The sequence below is a fragment of the Manacus vitellinus genome, unplaced genomic scaffold (assembly GCF_001715985.3).
Source record: "Manacus vitellinus isolate BGI_N305 unplaced genomic scaffold, ASM171598v3 scaffold_3_pilon, whole genome shotgun sequence".
In the NCBI taxonomy this organism is placed as follows: Eukaryota; Metazoa; Chordata; class Aves; order Passeriformes; family Pipridae; genus Manacus; species Manacus vitellinus.
The window spans coordinates 23,098,127-23,106,373 of record NW_021940535.1 but is presented as its reverse complement, the minus strand read 5'-3'; positions in this window follow the sequence as shown (position 1 = coordinate 23,106,373).

The window sequence follows — 8,247 nt, the reverse complement described above, 5'->3', positions numbered from 1 at the left end:
GGTCTCGGTGTGGGGCTGCCCTGTGACGGGCTGAGGTACGGGGCTGGATCATTCCCACGTCCTGTCACATAACACAGGCCTTTCCCTACAGGCAATTGCCTGACAGCGATGTTCTGTGACAGGGTTGAGGTGGAAGTCTTAATGACATCCTTTCAAACCTGGCTCGGGTCGCCTGTGGTCAGAAATGCACAGAGCCAATGCAAAGTCTGCTGGAAGCAACAGCCCTGCCATGTCTTGGGTTGCAGCTTTGCAACTTTAAGTTGCCAACCTTGGGTGGGCCTTGCGAAGCTGCCGTGGTCCGAATGGAAGCTCCCAATCCAATGTCCCTAGTCTAGGGACCTTGAACAGAAAATGAGAAATGTCAGTGGAGCATGGAGGGCAGGTTCGTGAACCTCAGCATGAAATACTGAGCTCCATCACCATATTTCAGCTCTCTGAGAACAACGCAACACCACAATAAAACAACTTGGTTGTTTATGATGCCAAAGGAGTGATACAGTGAGAAACAGATGAGTCTGCAGAAACCCAAGTAGTATTTCAAGTTAATAAATATCAAAGAAATTTTTTTTCATGTGAACCATGCCACAGGCTGGGTACTTCCCTTGTGGTTTGAGGAGAGAGCATTTGAGGCTGTGGGGTGTAGTGACAAGTATCGCATCACCAGATCTTGATGGACAAACACCCAGGCTTTGGAAAAAAGGGAAGTTGAAAGCTGAATGTCCTTAAATGAACAGTCCTGGGTGAGAGGTAACAGTTAATGCATGTAGCTGAAGTAGATCCATTTCTTCCTTAGCTACTTACAACATCTCAACCTTCCAACTAATTTCAGCAGATTCTAATCCATTGTCTCTTTCTGATTTCCCGAGGTGACACCCTTATTGAATCCATGATAAAATAGATTTTTCCTTCTGGGGTTGCACCTGCTTACAGAAATTTGAAAAAATAGCCAGGATGGAACTAAGTACCAGCATTTGTGATAATTTAATTTTAATGAACTAATAAAAATTATAAAGCTCCATTCTTAGAACCTCATCCTGAGAAAAAGCACCCACACATCCTCAAGAGATGTCTTTTTAGGATCAGCATCGAGCTGCAGAATTGCTAGCTCCAGTAATAATCTGGCCAGTAATAGCACATGTTTCATAAGCTATCATGTGTTTTTCCAGGGAGTGGCAATTTTGTGATCCATTTCACATGCAAGAGTCTGCTAAAGCATATTTTGAGAAATCAAGGCAGGAAGTTGCACTGAACCACATTGCCATGGAAATGTTCACTGGGGAGGGATGACTGAAATAAAACTAGTGAATCTTTAGTGAATCTTGCTAGTCATTTTAAGGACATTGCCAGCAGTTGCATGTACACCAAATAAAGGGTGTCCACACTAGGAATATTTCCACATTTTCAAGAAAAATCTTCGACAGAAATCTTCTATCCACTTCAAAGACACACACTGATGTAGGATAGTTTTCAGATGCTTCTCATTAGAAGAGAGAGAAACATAAGTCTGGGTGTTAGCAAACACTTTTGGGGATATGCAGCAATTAACTTAGAGGCTTCAAAGACTGTTACCAAAACTGGCTGCAAATATGAGATATTCAGGATTAAACACCCACTTTGAGTCTTCAGTCTTCGTGGAAATGTTATTTAGGTGCACTGCACAGACAAAATTCAGAGCCCATGGTTACTTTGTGATCAGCTGGGATGCCGGCAGGGAGAACATGATATCAGAGAAATACACATTCTGAGTGTGGTCTGTACTGGGATCTGTCTGCCACATGCTCCATCTCCTGAGCTGAAGTATGAAATGCATCACTGCTGCATTAGGAGATCCTTCTGCATTTCTCCTGCATAAGAAAATCCTCTTGCAGAAGGAAGGGAGGGATAAAATCTGAAACTTTTGCCTCTGGGACAAACTGGTTTTGGTATGGGACAAGTTCTGGCTACCTCGTTTACATGAGAACTTCACAGCTGCAACTTAAAAAATGAGTAATGCACATAATAAGTGAGTAAATAACAGAAAAGACAGTAGTCTGAAAGGAAAAAAAAAGTCCCCCAACAAAATAGTTGTATGCTTTTGAGCATGGCTGTGTGAAATTCCTCAGGTGTAATATTTAAGATAAGAGATCACTTAGCAAGTCACCACAAGATGTCAGCATTGCAGAATGGTTATTCCTATGAGGAACAGAAAAGGTCTTTGCATTCTATAAGCATTTGGTATTAGATTTATTAATGGTATGTAATGCCTTGTAGCCATTAGTGTATTGTTTCAGGCTGCATCCAGCCTGACTAGAAAGTGCTCGCTCAAATTTTGCCTGCATATTGAAGTGTCTGGAGGTCATCCAAAGGCCTCTTGCTCAATGCTAGGCTGTTTTTAAAACCCTCACACTGGCCGGAGAAGGGTCTGCTAGCCTCAGTTTTGAAGAGGAAGTGGGAAGAAAGTGTGAAACTATTTTGGGCTTCTATTTAGAAGAGAAGGATATTTGGCGTAGCAAATCTTTTTGAAGGTATCCAGCAACATAAACCAAATCATCAGAGAACGAATGAACTTCTTTTTTCTCCATTTCCTTTCGTGAGAATAAAAGATCTGAGCAGCATTTTATTTGTTTATTTCCTTATTTCTTTCAAATCAACTAACCAGCCTCATTTGTCTTTCACATTAAAATTCATCTCCTGTTTTGGTGGGATGCTCTGTCCTTTTCGCCTGTACCATTCAGTCCTCTGAAACATTTCCTGTTGCAAACAACAGCTTTCTGGCTCTCCCGCTGTTACAGCTGTCACCAGCCCTGCCACCGTGCCAGCAGCAAGTGACAAGCTTAGCAAAGTGCAAGTGACTGCGTTGTGCCTAGGGGAGGTGAGTGGGATGGTGCAGTAAGCCAGGAGGAACTGTGTGAGTTCAAAGCAGTCAGAAAACCATTCTGCTGCATTTCCCTACCCACTCATGTGAGCTCTTGTCTGTTCTGCTCTGACACCTTTAACTGACTGAAGATTTTGCCTGTAAGATGAGTTTGGCCTCTATTTAGAGGCCATCTTGTATTGCCAGGTTCATCTCTGCTACCTTTACAGTCCAATATGGGAAAAAACAGTTGACTTCTGGACCTTTTAGTCCCTTGGAAGGACCACTGGAGACTGCCATGCTGAGATGCAGAAGGAGGCAGACATGCTCAGGATAACCTGTTTGCTGTAACTCAGATCTTGCTGCCTCAAATATTGATGTTGGCATAGGGCAGTATTAATCCACCTTTCTGTAGTACACGTGTTGTGGCACAGGGCTCCTCCCTGCCATTGTAAAAGCTCTCTTAACCCTGCAGTGAGAGTGTTTTTGGTATCTTTAAAGATCTACCTATGAAAACCTTGTGATTATTTGATGATTTTCCCATGATTTTAAGAAAATCGTCAGAAGAGGTAGACTAGGATCTTGTCTAATAGATTGTGGTTACCTAAGAAGTCATCTAGTGATGTGGCCCTTCTGTTGGAGGAAGTCCAGAGGAGGGCCATGAAGTTGATAAGGGGACTAGAGCACCTCCCCTACAAAGACAGGCTGAGAAAGTTGGAGCTGTTCAGCCTGGATAAGAGAAGGTTGCGTGGAAGCCAGAGAGCAAGTCTTCATCAGGAGTTGTAGTGACAGGACAAGGGGGAATGGCTTCAAACTGAAAAACAGTTTAGATTAAATGTTAGGAGGAAATCCTTTACTGTGAGGATGGTGAGGCACAGGTTGCCCAGAGAAGTTGTGGATGCCCCATCCCTGGAAATTGTTCAAAGCCAGGCTGGATGGTGCTCTGAGTAACGTGATCTAGTGAGAGATATCCCTGCCCATGGCAGGGGGTTAGAATTAGATGATCTTTAAGGTCCCCTTCCAAATCAAACCATTCTATGGTTCTATGATGTCTCCAATAATAATATGGAGAACAGATTGCATGAGTCTGCATGAACTTGCTGTTTCTAACTTTAAATTGTAGATTGGATGGCAGTCACAGAACTGTATTTTTTTCTACAATAATGATAAATGAAGACTTAAGAAGTGATAACTTTTCTTTGATGTCTCAAAAGTCTTCCATAATAGTTTGTTATGAACCATCTGGTCTCATTAATGTTTTATTAAAAACCATCTGGCTGCTATATTGTTCAAGCTATTTAGCTGTAAAACTTCCTTATAAATTAGCCTAAAGGAATGGCTATTAAACTATTGTGTAGGAGCCCCAAACATTTATGTAGGTCCTATATAAACAGTTATTTAAAAAGTATTAAACTATAATAAACTTCCACATTAAACTACAAAAGCATAAAAAATGTATCAGTAATAAAATCTCGAATTAAGTATATTCCCTATGCATATTAATTTTTCTTCTTTTCTTTTTTTTTTTTATGTCTTGAATTCTTGGCCAGCTGGAACAGGACCTACAAAGTCAAATGATGAACTGCATCTAAATAACAAATATTAAGGGGTTGTGTTTCAATAAAACATTGCAAACAGAGGATACTTGTCACTATGACTCCAAAAAATGAGGCCCTTCATCTTTGTATCTCTGCACACATACACATTTCAGACTGTAAGCACTCTAAAGTGTTCTCTTTAAAATCGAACTGTACAGCACATGGCTCTATTTAAAGTACAGTTGTACAGCACCTAGTACTATGGACAGCTAGGTACAACTGATTGTAAATGATTATGTAATATGCATTGTTTTAATAAACTGTACTTCCACTCATAATTGTTCTACTGTTACATTTTCAGATCAGTGAAAAATTAGGGCAATTCATATTGATTTTGCTATTTATAGACAACCTTAAAGTTACAGTGAATGGAAGAACTAAGGAAAGCATATCTAAAGAACACATAGAAAGTTCAGGACAAAACTAGCAAAGCGATAGGAGTTAAACGATCCAGGAGAAAGAGCCCGTGGCTGAACGTGCCTGTAGTAAGAAAGTTCTCTTTGATCAGCTCCCCAGGTTTGTTCTGTTTCACGGAATTCCTCTTGCATCCTCTGATGTGTGCACAAGCATCCTCAAAAACCCCTCACTATCTGACCCCAGGAGCAAATTATTTGGGCAGAATTTTCCAAAGAATTGGCAGTATGTGATTGCAGTCTCTCTCGAGGCAGCCAGCTCGATGGTGTTTGTATTGCATTGCTTCGGAACATGTCTACAGTCAAACCTTGCTAACGTTAATATTTCATTAAATAACACCAGATTCATGTTGTAATAAAGCTATTGCTACAAATGTTGTAGTAGATGACGAGTTAAAACAAATTTTCTCTCTCACTTTTGTTTTTTGTGCCTCCTCTGTTTTATTTCCCAGTTATTTTGCAACTCCATAGTCCCCCTTCTCATTACCTGTTAACTGTCAGCTCAGTCTCAGGAACAACGGAAATTCCTGTTCCAGAGCAATCTGAAGGAGGTTTCTCCAGAACAAAACAAATGCAGTTTGAAATGCCCCCGAAGATAGAAATTGAGAATTTTGTTTAGAGATCTTTGAAGCAGGCAGCAGATGCATTGAGGAGAAGACCACAAACAGCAAAGAAGCTAGTGGCTCCAGAGGATCCTAAGGATCTGTGAGTCTGCATTGCTCCTGCAAGGTGAGTCAGGGTTGCTGTAGGGTCAGCTTCCCAGGGACTCTGCAGCAGGAAGTGCCAGGGGTTGTCTGCACCTTCTGCTGTAGAAATGCACACTGCAAGGGAGGACAAAAGGAAAAAACCCACCCCATTTCACACAGGGCTGATAGTTCAGCCCCACTGGGTACCAAGACTAAGGCAGGCCCTGTGTTTCTTCTCAAGGCCATCTCATTTTTCAGCTTGTTATTGCTGCATCCTAGTTTCAGCATGTGAAGTGTTGTCTTTTCGATGTCTTACAGGCAGTGGGGTAAGAACATACCTGGGTTTTCCCAGCTAAAGGGAACACCATGAAAAAGAACACAGGTTTTTTTGAAACAAGGAGCAAGGGCTGGCAAGCAGCTGAAAAGTGTGTGGGCTGGTAATTGCATGGAGTTTCTTTTATGCTTTGCAACAGTGTTGCCCAAAAGGACAGCAGGTACCATAAAGGGGGCGCTGTGGGTCAAAACAGATTTGTAGATACAAAAGTATTGTGACCAGTTCCAGGCTTCTCAGTACAAGAGAGAGATGGAGCTCTTGGAGCCGGTCCAGCAGAGGGCAACAAAGATGATTAAGGGACCGGAAAGAAAGGCTGAAGGAGCCGGGCCTGTCTCAAGAAGAGACGACTGAGAGGAGACCTCATCAATGTCTGTAAGTACCTGAAGGGACGGTGTCAAGAGGATGGATCCAGGCTTTTCTCCGCAATAGGACCAGAAGCAGTGGGCAGAAATTGATGCACAGGAAGTTCCTTCCACTGGAACATGAGAAAGAACTTCTGTACTATGTGGGTGACCAAGCACTGGAACAGATTGCCCAGAGAGGTTGTGGAGTCTCCCTCTTTGGAGATATATAAGAATCATCCAGATGCAATCCTGTACCCTGTGCTCTAGGATGACCCTGCTTGAGTAGGGAGGTTGGACCAGATGACCCACTGTGGTCCCTTCCAACCTGACCCATTCTGTGATTCTGTGAAAAGGCTGCATCTGTCCCTCTGAACAGGGCAGGAACCACTACAAAGCAGTGGTGTCCTGCAAATTTATACTGGTGGTGGCTAGGGATAGTCACGCAGCTCTGAGTTACTGACATTATTTGTTACATTGCAATTATACACACAGCCCAGGTCTTTGCTATGCTGGAAAAAAACCTCATGTATGAAATAACGTGTTGGACTGTTCTCTGACAATTAAAAATGTAGTTTATTTGCTCTATCACAGGACTAAAACTGGTGTCCTTGTTCCTTGCACTGCCCTTGTTTTTCTGAATGATGTATTGATTTGGGTGAATAGCATCTGTAACAGATGATGCGAGTACCCTTGGGTGGATGGCTTTCTTACTGACAAGGAGGGTACTCTTGCCAACTGGAAGATGGGAACGCACTTCCTCCTGAAAAACTGGTCGCAGTCAGCCTGAGCTGGGGCTTACTTGGTCCTTCTGCAGTTACTGTCCGGCCTCACCACTGCCAACACACCACAGTGTGAGCAATGCAGTTTGTAGGAGAGAAGGAAGACCAGCTGTGTCCTGAGAGGAAGCATTAGTAGGAAAGGAAACAGTGAGCAACTGGTACTGGGAAAGCAGGAACCGCAGTTATTCTTTTGGCCAGGACCTCATGACTGCACACTTCAATACTGAGAATCGTATTTCAACAATATATATTGTTTCTTCTCATCCCTTTCCCCTATCATGTCAAACAAACAATTCCTGCTGGTATTCAGACCAAAGCATTCACATGAGCATCAGCTTCAGGAAGCTTTGCAGCTAGACAGAATACAGTGGAGCTCTTACTCTGGCCTTTCTTGCAATGTGGCATATCCAGATCTCTTTTTCAGTTCCTGATATTCACAAAAGGTGAGAATGTAATATCCTTGAGTTCTCTACCCTCCATCAACTTTAACAGAAGCTTTATCTCCACAATGAAAGGGCACAGGTTAAGGAGGGGCTAGGCTCACCATCCTTTTGTCTCACCAAAGGATTTAAGAATTGGGTGTGCTATTTTCAAACTTCATAAGAAAATTGATTTTTCCATCCAAAAAACCTGAAAAGCTCTAGTTGCCATCACAGGACTTGTTTCACTGACTGAAGTGCAAGTAACAAACAATGAATACAATTAGGATGATCTCCTGACTTCATCTTCAGTCTGTCAATTGCTGAAATGATAACAAATCTAAGAGTAAACAAAAGAGTAAATCTCTCCTGCTATTAGACAAGTTCTCATCTATTGATAAATCTACATAATCTTCCTTGCTCTAGGCAGCAATCTAGGCATTGCAGACATATCCTCATAAAAATCTAAGGAGGAAAGGATTTTTCAAGGCATGTACTGCAGTCATTCAAAGTAGACTTACAGCAGCCAGCCATTATTTTTATTTTTTTAATACAAAATGAAAAGTAAGAAATTGGTAATTTAGGAAAACAACTTTTTATAGAGAAGTTTTAATAAAGAAGAACAATGTTAACTAAGCAAAATAAAACATATTTTCAAATTCTAACAACTGGTCTTAGTAAAATAGCAAGTGAAACATCAGCTCAAAAAAATCCTCAGAGAGAAGTAGTGCCTTAGAGAAAGACAATAATTCTTGAAATTACAGTCAGAAACATCAGCTGATGTTCATACACAACATCTTGTGTTCCAGGAATTTATTACTGTTTCAAGAGTCTGTAAAAA